At 38.8% G+C, this 14,753-nt stretch overlaps 1 long non-coding RNA gene across 1 annotated transcript in view; it reads left to right on the top strand.

The window, feature by feature from the left end:
* Window positions 1–5: 5 nt before the first annotated feature.
* LOC308651512 overlaps window positions 6–14,753 on the top strand; it is a 110,784-nt gene continuing 96,036 nt past the window's right edge. The window contains exon 1 of the long non-coding RNA XR_014022570.1: window positions 6–556. This is a non-coding gene — a long non-coding RNA (uncharacterized lncRNA). The remainder of the gene's footprint in view (window positions 557–14,753) is intronic.

The following is a 14,753-nucleotide window of genomic DNA, read 5'->3' as shown; positions in this document are numbered from 1 at the left end:
CGGAGGCAGCTCAGGGTGCGCGGCCCGGGGGTCGCGCCGGGGGGCGCCGCGGGGCAGCTGCGGGGGCGCGGGGCCCGCCGCTGGGCTGAGCCCCGACGGTGGCGGCGGCGGCGGCGGGCGGCAGTGGAGGCAGCTGCCGCCTCTGTCCTCGGGTCCGCTCCGCTCTGCTCCCTGGTGTGTTGATTCTTCCCCCAGCTGCTGCCTAATGGAGTCCAGGCGCTCGCGTCACAGGAAATGCCTATACTGCCCTCCTCACTCACTTCCGGTGGCAGGTATGGAACCTATAGGGGGCCTGTCACCCGGCACGTGTGCCGGGGGCAGGCCCGGGGGTGAGGAGAGGGATACCTGCGGGTCGCCGGGGTCCGACCCGACCCCGACCCCTACCTCGGCTTGCCGCTGGTTTCGGCCCCGGCCCCGCTCGGGCCTCCCCTCCGGCGCCCTGGCGGGGCCGGCTCGGCGAGCAGTAAGTTCGTGGCCGCCCTCCGAGGCCGGGCGTGCACAGGGTGGCAGAGTTCGCGTGCGTGCGTGCTTGTGTACACCAGTGTGACCTAGAAATGTAAGATGTGCGGTGGGACTGCAGTTTCACTGTCACAGGCCGAAGGTATGGGTCGAGCAGATGGCCAGGTTTGGTAGCAGAAACTTCCAGGCACCGGGATGTGGTAGGCCTCTGCCGACTGGCTTAATGCATTATATCCAGGACTGAAACCAGGATTAACCAAGTTTTTCATAAGAGGATGGAAAAACTTGAATTTACACAGCCAAGTGCTACTACACACAGTTGCTTTACCCGGGGCCATCCCAGGAGGTTTGAGATGTTGAGCAAAGTAGACTCTGCTCCACCGTTGGAAGATAAAATCTTTAGGAGCATAACTGATGGCAGAAAAAGTCACAGAAAGGCAGAGAGTGTATGGAGTAGGGGAGGGACTTTGCTTTAGTTCTCCACTCTTTGTTAGCATTTTCCCAAGCACCACCTCCTCCCTTCTAGCTACCTCTTATTGAGTCACTGCCCAGTTCAGGGAGCAGTATCACAGACCAAGCAGGTACCTCCAAAATATGCATTTAGATCCAAGCTTGAAATTTTCAAGTGACCGGTGAGGCTTCTTTGCCTCTGTGACTTACTAACATGGAATGTAGAAATGAAGTAACATATGGCTGAATCTCAATCATTGGTGAATAGATGGTCTATACGACCCCCAGTTTACATGTATGTTGTTATACATTGTATAAAATTTCTCGGAAGTTTGAAAAATCTTTCTTTAAAGTAGTTTCCCTCTGGAAAAGACTGACTGAAGTAATACATCTTATATCCCCAAATTTACAATATCAACTTTAATTTGGAGGTCTTTGGAAGTAGTTCTTTTTAAATTTAGAGGTATAATTCAAATGATGCTGATGAGAAATTAGTAAAGAATTCTGAGCTCTCTCGACCTTTAGATTGAAAGAAGGGAGAAGACAACAAGGCAGGATCTTACAGAGATTTAGCTTTGCAGTTCTCATCTCTTAAATATGCTTCCAGGTGGCAACTTTAATTGCAAGGTGACTCACGTACAATATTTATATTCACCTGAGACAGACCTGAGTTCTAGTCAAGGTTCACAGGGCACTGTCACTGTATCCAGCAAAGCCAGAATTACTAGACAGTTAACACATTTAGAGATCTCTGTTTGTATATTAACTGTAGAGGCCTTATTGTTAAAAGGTTGTTATTGTTTAGGCAAAATATGCTTTTTGCAGAATGGTTTGTAGTAATTTATTAGACCCCTAGCAACACTGAGAATGAATAAAGTCTGTAGATTTATTCTGAATAGTCTATAGCTTTCCTATAAAGGAAATAATCACTTAGCTACAGACCAGGCCAACACTTTATTAGCAAAAGAAGAAAGAGGAAAGGAAGAAGAAACTGGATTCTGTTGCTATCTAAACTCAATATGTATATCCCGCTTTTCTTACTTTTAGATAACAAGATTGCTTTTATTAGAATTCTGCATTTCTCAAGTCCATGTGTGTTTATATTTTTATTTATTTATTTTTTTAAAGAGAGAGTGATAGAGGGAGAGAGAGAGAGAGAGAGAGAATTTTTTAATATTTATTTTTTAGTTCTCGGCGGACACAACATCTTTATTGGTATGTGGTGCTGAGGATCGAACCCGGGCCTCACGCATGCCAGACGAGCGCGCTACCGCTTGAGCCACATCCCCAGCCCTTATATTTTTCTTTAGACAAAAACAGACTGGGAACTTTTTGTCTGAATTCTAGGGCTTTTTAGAGCCAGGTTTCAGGTCTACTTGCAAATGGATAATTTTGAAATACCATTCTACATACTCAGAAACTTTCAGTAATACTGTATTCCTGCAAGATAAAATCCAAATTCTGTCTTGCTCTCCACAGATTAATTTCAACTTTAGTCTTTTTGACTTTCTCACTCTTTAAAGACTTCCATTATTTTTTCTTTTTAATTAACACATGATGATGGTACATATTTATGGAGAAGTTTTATCTCTTATTGATCTTCTTTATGAACCTTTCATTACTGTTCCCCAAATATGCTGGGCTTATTCTTCTGAATCTTTGGTTCCACCTTCCCATCTTTTCTCCACTGTCTGATTCCAGTTAATCTTTCAAAACTCAGCTCATTTCAGACCTCTTCTGAGAAGCCTTTCCTGACTTCCAGCCTCCATCCGTCATTGAGAGTATCATATATTAGGACCCACAATCATGAAGACTGCTTGTAATGTAACTTGCTGAGACCTATTCTCCAAGCCATCAGAACCTTTGGATACCTTTGTTCCCCTGACTTGCTTTCCCCTTTTCATTCTCATCCTGGAAAAGATTAAGTTGGGTTTAGGAATAAAGGTAAAATTGTCTTGTAGGAAAAAGAAATTGAAGATATATTTAGATATTTGATTAAATTCATTTCTGTACTGTTTTAACAGAACTCTATCTGACCAACCCTATGCTGGGTTCCAAATAAGAACCTAAATGTCCAAAAATATTTAGGCAAAGGCTTTCAGGTGTATCACCCTCCTCCAGGGATGCAGTATCCAATTGACTTCTGTTGCCTTTCCACCTCTAAAATATCTGTGAACTATGTGTATATGAGATTCCCAAGTAGTGTATAAATTCCGTGAATGTAGGATCTGTGTACTCATCCAAGCCAGTATTTTTCAGACTGTGGGTCATGACCCATTTGTGAGTCATAAAATCAATTTTTATTTTAAGAAGTAAAGTGAAAAAGTACAAAAACATAGAAAATATTCAAATAAACCACCCATAGGAGGGATGATTATTATTTTGTGAAACTTTTGTTTCAATGACAGATATATGTCTAAGCTTTACAAGGTAAAATATGTTTCTTTTGTAGGTCATTCTCAAAGTTTGAAAAACACTCATCTACAGTCAGTCCTGATTGACTCAAAGACAGCTCAAGAAATAGGTGTTAGATATACAAATGACACTTCATTGGACTGTTCATTGTAAAAAGTAAAAGCTATTAGATTTTAAAAAGTAAAGATAGTGTGGGTGTTTATAATAAAACGTGAAGCCAAATTTTCACAAACCTTTGTAAAACTTATAGAGAGTTATTTTTCTGTTAAGATATAAGTTTAAAGCCTGGGAATATATACCTTAGTGGTAGAGCACTTGCCTAGCATGGGGGAGTCCCTGGGTTTAATCCCCAGCACTGCAAAATAAATAAATTAATTAAAAATAAATATAATTATATATAAAATATTTAAGTGTATACCTCAGCCTAGCATTTAATACCAATTTATTTAATTTCTGTTAGGAAGAGATGTTTTTCAGAAACTCAGGTATCCTGAGAAGGGATATATTTATATATAGTTTCATTTCTAGTTTTTCTTAAAGGTAAAATTGGCAAGCTAGACTTGTTGGACTTGGTGGGTTTGGAAGTATTAGGGAATGGATTTGAGAGCATTCTTAGAGTCAGAATACTTAGTCAGCTGATTGTCCTTTGGCAAGTCATTTAACTTTGTTGCTCCTCAGACACATCATGTTTTACATAGGGACAATGACACAGGGTAGCTTGTCTGATAGAGTTGATGTGGGGGTCAAGTGAAATCACAAATAGAACAAATACTTGTAATATTTCACTATGTTGAATTGTTTCAAGATAAATTTAAGTCCTTCAAAATTTAAAAAGAATTTGAGAGGGCTGAGGATGTAACTCAGTGGTAGAGTGCTTGCCTGCATGCTTAAGGCCCTGGGTTCAAGCCCAACTCTGCAGTCAACCAGTCAATCAATACATGATTCGACACAGCTAAGTGCAAAGGTATGAGATAGTTTTAATATTATCAGTATTTCTGAACTGTGGACTGTAGTCACTTTCCTATTCTGTTACTTAGCTGTGTTCTTATGTAGCTTTAGGCAGACAACTCTGAATGTCATGCTTCATATTGGTCTTCCATGAGGGGATAAAGGCACAGTAACCTGGCAATTTTACCTACTGTTCCATGCATCTCTCCTGCTCTTTCTTACCTCCCAAAAACATTTGATTCATGCCATGAGCATTCAGTGTACTCCTGTACTTAGTAGTTGGGGTGGCAAACCAGGTATATCTCTGTGCAAACCCAGGACGAATTTCTGCTTTACAGTCAGAAGTGAACAGGTATTCACCTCCCTCTCATCTGAAAATGGTCCTTTTCTCAATAGCCATCTCAAGCTGTTCCTGAGATCCACTTGGCATAAATAACAATGTCTTGGGAAGTTTTTTGAAGGAATCAAAATGGACCATAGAAATAAGATTCATTTTTTCCTACCATACTGCTGGTATAGACTGCTTGGAGTAGTTTGTAATTGCTGGACTGACTTTGTGGTAGGGTTACACTAAAAAAACACATGTAACATTAACCTCTGGGTACAAAGATATTCACTGAAGCATTGTTTGTTTGTAAGAGCAAAAATAAAATGGTAATCACCATGTGCTGATAAGTACATGGTGGCAAGATATGTTATTAAGTAAAAAATGCATGTTACAAAACATTGTGTATAATATGATGCATTTTAGTGACTGAATAAAAACATATGCCCATATTTTTTCCTGGTAGGACAGAAAAGCATAAACAGTGGTTTACCTTTGTGTGAAGGACTGGGATAACAAAGTTCTTATTTTTCATTTTATACTTTTCCTCAGTGTTTGTATTTTCCACTATATAAATGTATTTTTAAAAATTGTCAACAGACTTTATTTGAGTTATGAAGATTACAGATAATTTTACTTTCTTTTTTTTGTATTAATGTTATGCTTTTAAAGCCCTCACCTTTTTAAAAGAACACTCAAAAAACCATCCAAATATTCATGAAAACTTATTCATAATAAAAACACGTCAGATAAAGCAATGCTGTGCATATTTTATTGACATTAAGTGTATTTGTTTTTTAAAAAAATCTCCTTTTTATCACCTGTACCTCCTGTATTCTCAGACTGCTGTCTCTATACATATATAACCCATCTCTCATTTGGTTAAATTCATCTGGGGAATAAAGGGCAAAAAGACATTCCTATTTATTAACTGAAAAGTAGGTAAATAATTAATAGCCCTGGGAGTCTCTGCATAGACTGTAGACAACAGGCCCTTTGGGCAGTCATCCTCATTCTTATTTTCAAATGTACTAGTTATCCCTCTGGAATTATGATAATCATAAATAATAATGGAAAAATGCAATTATGACTATTAAGTTCTAATTATTATGAAGAAAATATGTATACACAGACCATATACAGACGACAGACCAATGATTAGACACTTAAAACTGAAAAAATTTAAAGACTGTAGTAGATAGTTACATATAAAAAATTATTGAAAGGATATCTGGATTTCTTCAGTTCAGCCTTTTTATCTTGTTAGGGGTGTAACTCAATGGTAGACTGCATGCATAGCATTCTAAAAGTTCTGGAGTTCAATCCCCAGCACCTAAATAAATTAATCATTTTAAATTGTGCTCTTTAGTAAGTAATAGTAAATATATAGGCAAGTATGAACTATAATAGCCTAAATTTGAAAAAAAATTGTTGAATGAAAGGCCATGAATGCCAATATTAACAACATAAAAGTAAAACAGTACTGTGTTTCCTGAGGCAAGTAGAACAGTGTTGGGCTAAATCAGACTAGTGGAATTTTAGCGACTTTTAATACTAGTGGAGTTTGCCTCTTCACACATAAAAGCCAGCTTTCTCCTTACATTTCTGAAAGATGAGGATGTCCATTTTTTGTTATCCCTTTGACCTCTTATCTCAGAATGTCTTTTTCTCATATCCCCAACTTATCAACAAATGCTATGGCATAGAAATAGTTGTGTTCATAAGGTTTAGCCAGAGTTTCTACACTGTGCTTGTCACTTTGTTTTTTAGTGGCCATTTGTACCATTCTTATCCTTTCCTGTGATGATAGATATCCACAGTGGAGCTTCTTAGTATAAAATAATACTAAGAGCTAACACTCTGGGGCAGGCATTATTCTACGTGTTTTATACATATTGTACTATTTTAATTTTCCATCAATCTTGAGGGTTCTACAATATCTTAACCTCTACAGATGATAAGTTGAAGCACAGAAAATTTGAGGTCATATAACTGGTTGTGTGGCAGAATTGGGTGCACAGGCTTCAAAACAGGTGCTCAACCCCTCCAATACATTACTTTTCAGAGATGGCTGGTGGTAGACTCTGAAAGGAAGCTGTTATTTAGTTCTGTAGGTGTTAAAAGAAGAAATGGAACAAATTTTGTAAGTTAAATTTTGAACTTAGCCCTTTTGTGTGCGTGAAGCCTTATCCCCTTACCTTTGAAGCCTGCATCATTTCATCAGCCTAATTAGTAGTAGATAAGTGAACCCCTAAGGGATACTAAAAGGTTTTCTTTCCTTCAGAAGCTATCACATGGGGGTGCCTTATCAAAGATATAGTTTATTTCTCCAAGAAGTCCTTGTTGAAATGCAGACATTCTGCCTAACAGGGGTAGTAGAGCAAGCTAGGTATAACCTGGAAATTTGTTGATTTAGGACACTACATCTAGATGTGGCAAATGACAGCAAGAAGGAATAAGTGAATTTTCTTTCCTTGTGAGTTAGGAAAGCACCCAAAACTGGAGTTCTTGAGAGACACATTACATCCCGAGGCCCCAGCCAGGTTTATTTTTTGCAACCACTTTCATCTATCTAATGAGGATTTCTAAACTATAATAGTCGAGGATTCTGGAATAAGAGCCAGACTTGATTTATTCAGGGATTTCATACTTGTTTATTTTACTCTGTTAGCAGTTTTAGCCAGGTCCATTGTCAAGGGAAGCCACCAATACCTAACTGAGATGAGGCTAGATAGTATGAGCTTGATATATAGGGACATGACAGAAAAGGTCAGCTTAGGGAGGCTGTAGGAGTCTACTGCTTGCTCGGGGGAGGGCGTGAAAACTAGGCTACAAGGTATTATTTTAATTATAACATACTTCTATTTCAATATGCAGCTCTAAAAGATAACAACTCTTTAAAAACATTGCTGCAATACCCTTGTAACCCCTAAAAAATTAATAATCCCTTAATTATCAAATATGCAGTTAGTGCTCAAATTTCTCCAACTGTCTCACAATTTTTTTTTTAACAGTTGGCTTGTATGAAGTAGGAGCCAAACAAGGCCCACACATTTCATTTAGTTGAAGTGTTTAAGTCTCTTTCTTTTTTAAGTTAAAGTAACATACATAGAGAGGAGTATATAGATTTGTAAGTGTACAACTCAGTTTCCTGTGAAATCAGCACTCAGGTCATGAAATAGAATGCTGCCAGGATCCAGTGGCATCTTATTGTAGTTTTAATTTGCATTTATCTGATGACTAATGATGTTGAGCGAGTGTGTGTGTGTGTGTGTGTGTGTGTGTGTGTAAACACACATATACTTTTTTCCATTTGTATGCTCTCTTTTATGAAGTTCTTTTTCAAGTCTTTAGTCTCTCATCATTTTTTTTTTTTTTGGTACCAGTGATTGAACTCAGGGGTGCTTAACCACTGACCCACATCCCCAACCCTTTTTTTGTATTTTATTTAGAGACAGGGTCTCACTGAGTGGCTTAGCGCCTCACCATTGCTGAGGCTGGCTTTAAACTGGCCATTCTCCTGCCTCAGCCTCCTGAGCCACTGGGATTACAGGTGTGTGCCACCACACCCAGCTCCACTCATCCACTTTTAAGATTTCATTGATTTGTGGAATTCAGTGGGGATATGAGTCCTTGGTTAGATGTGTATACTGCAAATTTATTCTCCCATTGTGTGGTTTGCTTTCATTCTTAATGGTATCTTGATGAGCAGAAGTTCTCTAATGAAATCCAATTTATCAATTGTTCCCTTTATGGTTTGTGCTTTTTGTATCTTACTTTAGAAGTCATTCCTTGTCCTCAAGGGCATGAAGATATTCTCCTATGTTATCCTCTAGAAGTTTCAGTGTTTTGCCTTTTACTTTATGTCTGCAGTCCTGAGTTTTGTGACCAATGTAAGGTAGGGGTCACTCTGTATTGTTTATCCATAATGGATATCCAGTTGATACACCTCACAGTAAAAAACAAAACAAAACAAAAACACTCATTCTGTCTCTGTTCTGTAGTGAGGTCATTAGAGGACTGTACAGTATACTTTTATTTCTAACCTCTCTGCTTTATTCCATGGGTCTATTCAAGAATCTATATGTATAAGTAAGGAAAAATGTGTGCTAATTCCATGCTGACCTCATTGCTGTAATTTTGTAACTTTTACTATCTGGTAGTATAAGTAACATTTTCTTTAAGATTGTCTTGGCCCTTTCTTGTGTTTCTTTAAAATGTAGAATCATCTTATTGATTTCCACAAAAAATTGCTGTGAATTTGATTGGAATTACAATAAATTTGTAGCTCAATTTGGGAAGAACAAACATCTTTGTTTTTTATCTAGGAATTTTTGTATCTGGGAGTAAGGTATATTTCTCTACTTTGATAGGTCTCCCTTAATGTCATATTTAATTTTTCTCAGTGATGTTTCATGGTTTTCTGTGTAGAAATCTCACACAATTTTCTAGATTTATTCCTAGGTATTGGGATTTTTTTGATACTAATGTAAATGTTATCATGTTTGAAATTTTATTTTCCTCTTCATGTTCTAATGCTAAGACTATTGACAAGTAATTTCATCATCAAAGGCAAACTAAAAGCTCATAGCAGGGCTATTCTTTAGTTTTGAATTTTATGTTTTGACAAATTATATTTGCTTTTCACCTCCAAATAACAATACAGCTGGTGTCTCATTCTTTGTAAGTATTAGACTTAAACTCTCTCTTTGGCAGAATTGGGAAGAGGGGGCTCCAGAAATCCATTTAGAAGGAATGAAGGAGTCTCCTGGGCAGAGCTCATCCTCTGTGAGCTAGAGCCAAGCTGGACCCACTTGACCTTGTAACAAAGCCCTAAGGGAGAGAGCTCTAGAGACCGTGTGGTGTCTGTCACTCATTTGTCTTCCAATCTGGGTATCTATGGACTCATGTCTCATTGCAGTCCTTGGAGGCTGATCTTATAAGAAGCGGGAGGGGGGGCTTTGGGTAGAAATGTAAAGAACTACTTGAGCAGTAATTTCAGAAAACACTGGATATAAGCTTTACTGCTTTGTTGCCCTTTGATATCATATCACAGAAGGAGGGAAGACATTGTCCTTTACTTTGTACAGAACTCTTATAGTTTTGACACCTTATTGCAGGACCTACCAAAGCCATCGCCAGGGCCAGCAGCAATAGTGGTTATGGGAATCTATTTACTGAGTGATTGCTAGGTACCAGTCACTATTCTAACTGCTCTATAAATATTAACTCATTTAATCATCATAACTACCCCCACGATGAGGTTAGATAATGTTATTTAGAAAAAATAAAAGCAGAAACTGAGGCACAGAGAGGCTAAATAGCTTGCCCAAGGTTACAGAGCCCATATGTGGAAAAGCTGGGATTCGAACCTAAACTGGCAGGTTACAGAGTCTGTGCTTTTTACATTATATAGCCTTTTAGGTGATCACAGCAAGTGAGGGCCACAGGAGGAAGAAAGGGATAAAGTGGGGGGTCCTTGCAGAATGCCTTGCTAGGTAGCCAGTTGTATTTGATCTTCAGCACCTTTGAGATATCCTTTGAGGACAGAAATATCTTGAGATAGGGATGGGGCTACTTTAGAAGGGGCTGGGGGCTACATTAGCAGTTAAGATCCAGAGAAGTGAAACACAGGTAAGATAATCATAACTTGATCTTAGAGCAGATTTATAGACTTAAGAAATGTAACATCCATTGATTTTTCAATTTTATCACCTTAAAATTTCCTTAGAGTAAGTGGAGTCATGACTTCTTGTCTGTTCTTTCTCTGAGGCGACAGGCACATCTATATTTAGACGGATAGTCATGCTTCTGTGGCGATGGACCAGTGTGTGCCTCCAAAAATGGCCGTGCGTTGAAACAACGAGTATCTCCATGGACAGAAAAATTATCAACATTGTAGATTGGATGTACACACAGCAGAAGGATTTCTACACAAATTTACTTATGAAGCAGATAAACTAGCATTTGTGCTAGGAACATAGATGACCACTTAGGCCACTGTCCATGAGTTTATGGAAGCAAACAAGCTCAGATTTGGCTGCATCACAAATAGAATGAATCTAGGGCTTCAGAGGCCTGATGCACCAGAACCATTCGTTCTGATGAAGAACATCAAAATTTTCCCCACTGACATGAACCAGAAACTTGGATTTTTTTTAACCCCATCTTTTCTTTCCCTCCCACATCTCATGTGTCACCAAGCTATATTGATTCTATCCTTTAAATAGCTTTTAAATCTGGCTCCTCTTTTCTACCTCTGATGCTACTAATAGTTTGTATCCTTTACATTTTTTTTCACCTGCATTAGACAACAGCCTCCTAAATTCTTTGTTTTTTTCTATAATTAGTTACCTTCACTGCCACCAAGATTATCTTCATAAGGCATAAATCCATTATGTCACTTCCCTACTTAAAACTGTTTTGATGGCTCTCGTTGCTGAGAGGATAAAAACAAATGTCCAGGGGTTTAAGAGCTATCCATGCCTCACTTTCATCACCCCCATCTTTTCCACTTCCTCTAACCAGTTATGATAGACCTCTGGGGCTCTGGGAACCCAGGGACCACTTTCAGACTTGGTGCCTTTGTTGTGATTTTCCTCAGTGCCTTGTCTGCCATCCCTGCCTCACTCTTGTCCTTTTGGCCAACTCTGCCTTTCCTTGGAGATTGTTCTCACACTCTCTTGGGGAGAAGTCTCGATACCCTTCCACAAGCATTCTCACCCTTGTACCCTGAGAAAGTCTGGCTTCCCTCGTAGACTGTGGGGCTCTTGAGGAATATCTTACTCCTCGTCATATTCTCAGTTTGCTGTGGGCACTTTGTGGATATTTGCTGAATGGTTTCTCCATCCATCCAACCCTCTAACCATTATTTCAACTAATATTTTTGAGTACTTCCTGTATTCAAGGCACTGTTCTAGTAGGTGCTGCAAATATGCGGTGGACAAGAAACATTCTTAATTCCATGGAGCTTATATTCTTAGAAATTCATTCAAGTTTATATTCTAATCTTTTTTTTTTTTTTAAACACTGTTTTATTTTTTTTGTAAATATCTTTTTTTTTTTTTTTTAAGAGAGAGTGAGAGAGGATAGTGAGAGAGAGAGAGTTTTTAATATTTGTTTTTTAGTTCTCGGCGGACACAACATCTTTGTTGGTATGTGGTGCTGAGGATCGAACCCGGGCCGCACGCATGCCAGGCGAGCGTGCTACCGCTTGAGCCACATCCCCAGCCCTCTAATCTTATATTTTGTCTTCTAGGGAACACAGGCCATAAAGAAAGAAATAGGAACTATTTTAGGTGGTGTGGGGTAATAGGCAGAGGATTAAGGTAGGGTCATAGGACATAGTGTGTGGATAGGCACTTTATTTTAGAAAGTCAGGGAGAACCTCTCTAAGGGGGATTTTTGAGCCTGAGATCTGAATGAATTGTTCTTGTGAAGATCAGGATCATCTGCATTTCAGGCAGAAGAAACAGACAATGCAAAGGCCTTATGATAAGGACAAGCTGTCTTTTGGAATAAGCACTCTAGTTAACTAAAGTTAGGACAGGAATAGAGCACAGTGAAGAAAATGCCTGTAAGGGAGATGGAATCAAACATATAGATAGTAGCTGGTTTGGGGGCCAAAGGTAATTTACTGTTTAAAACATACTAGATATTTATTGGCAGCTGTCAGTGGCAAAATAAAAAGGCCCTGTTGTTCATAACTGATACACAAAAACACTTAGGAATGTAGGTGCCAAATACCTTTCTCAGTGTCACTTGGAGCCAAGCTCTCTGTGTCAAGATGGCCTGTGTGAAGAAATCACCTGCTTTTAATTTGCTTGGGTTTCCATTGTTCTTTGGGCCTTCACTTTGTTTAAGCCACAGGGTTGATAAAGCCACAAGAATGTGAATACTTTCATTTGTTCTGAAATGTGCTCACTTTAACCTTTACAGTGGGAAAAACTTTTAATTTACCCATCCTTCAGTATTTGCCTGCTTAATATTTTTATTTCCTTTCTTTGCTTCCTGAAGCACATGTGCCAGTCAGAAATCCTGTGTACTCTTGTACAGGGCAAGCCATGTGCTTGTGTGCACACAGGCCATGGTGGGGCATCATATCAGAAAAGCTGTTCCTAGTATAGTTGGCTCAAGTGGGAGGCCACTATGTGGCAACTACAAAGCTCATCACAGGTAGGCTGAACATTGAACTTGCCAAGCAGGAGTTGTGGCTTGGGACAACCTGTTGATCAACTTTGTTCTGACCCACAATGTTCCCTTGAAACCCTGGGGATGGGTTCAGAAGACCCAAAACAGTTCTGTTTCATAGAGAGGTTCTCCTTGCTACAGAGGTAATGTATGGGAGATACACAATTTTTATTTCCCCCAGTGGAAGTGTGGGTGTCATACGGGAAAGCTGGTCTGATAAAAATGTTCATATTATTGTGGTTATATTAATCAAATAGCTTGGCCATACCAAGACCATGTCTAGACAGCATAATAGAACCCACCATGGCTCAATTGTCTGTTTTTTTTTTTAAATTTTATTTTCCATTGTATTATATTCTTGGTTATTTTTGTGGGAATTGACCATCTAGAAAAGTTATTTAGTCATATGTTATAGTAATTTAGGATTAAAAGGAATTTTGAACCTCTAAACTTTCATACAAGGTAAATGAGGCCCAGAATGATTAAGTATCTTGCTCAAGGGAAGAGATTGGGTTGCTGTCACAGCTGGCTCTACTAGTCTGGGGTTCCTGACTTCCAGGATGGTTTGTCTATCCCTAGTCATGTTGCCTCTAATTAATACAGGGAGGTAGAAAAGTGGACCAGATGAAAAAATATTAAAAGCTCATAGTCCATGTTTAAAAGTTCAGAGATTAAGGGCTCGGGTTGTGTGGCTCAGTGGTGGAGCACTTGCCTTGCATGTGCAAGGCGATGGGGTTCGATCCTCAGCACTACATAAAAATAAATTAATAAAATAAATATTTTGTGTCCAACTACAACTAAAAAAGAAATATTTTTAAAAATCTAGAGATTACACAAAAGAATCTGAATTTCTAGTTTTTTCTTTTCAAAGATTTGGGTCCAGACTTTTGCAAGACGAACTGTTGATATTGACAGTAGCTTCTGATTTTAGGCAGAATGCACACTCCAGTTTATCATAGTCTCCACTACTTACTCCATATTGCTTCCTAGATATGGAGGTTGACTGCCAGTTACTACTTATGATCAAACGTGCACTGTAGAGTTTCTGATAGAATTAAGAAAAAAGTGAAGTATTTCTCATACCCATGTAGGCTGTATTTCAAGAAGAAATGAATGGTTTTTTTTAAACCCTCATTTTTTTTAAAGAGAGAGAGAATTTTAATATTTATTTTTTAGTTATCGGTGGGCACAACATCCTCGTTTGTATGTGGTGCTGAGGATCGAACCCGGGCCGCACGCATGCCAGGCGAGCGCGCTACCGCTTGAGCCACATCCCCAGCCCCAAGAAATGAATGTTTTAAAAAGTAAAGTATTTCAGGGCCAAAGAATACAGCTCAAGACAATATTATGAAACAAATCTATTTAGCACCTGTAGGCATTAAAAGTTGCAGCTTTTGTCAAAATCTTAACAACATAATCAGAAGAAATTTGGGTACATCTTTTTACTGTGAGATTGTGGTACACCTCTGACAAAATTTGAAAGTACATTTTTTCATGGTGTGGAGAGGAAACAGTGGAAGAAACAGAAGAAATAGGACTCTTGTCTGTTTTTCCCCTTATCCTAGAACTATTAAGACATGTGATCAGTTTGCTTAGACACTGAATCAAGTTACCCAAAAGGTTGTGTAGTAAGAATCTTTTCATGTTAACTACTTTCAATGGGGTCATCTTGAAATGTTCTGATAATCATGGCAGCACAGCTACTGGCAAAGTCAGAACTGAGAGCTAGCTCTGTGCTGTTTGCTGAAGTAACAGTGAAATAGCTTGAAGGAAATGCACCATATTACTCTAGAAATAAAGTACAAATAACGTCCCACAAACAGCTCCTTGAATAAAAGGTGTCATTCTTTCCCCACCCCACTATTGTGAAAAATATACCATTTATAGGCCCATTTCTATTCATGAGTTTTGGGTTTTTTTTTTTTTTTTTTGTCTCCAATTCTGCCTATACTTAACACCCCACCAA

Source organism: Spermophilus citellus (genome assembly GCF_964194105.1).
Source record: "Spermophilus citellus genome assembly, chromosome: 6".
Lineage (NCBI taxonomy): Eukaryota > Metazoa > Chordata > Mammalia > Rodentia > Sciuridae > Spermophilus > Spermophilus citellus.
The sequence above is the reverse complement of the archived record's forward strand: the minus strand, read 5'-3'. Positions and strand labels throughout refer to the sequence as shown.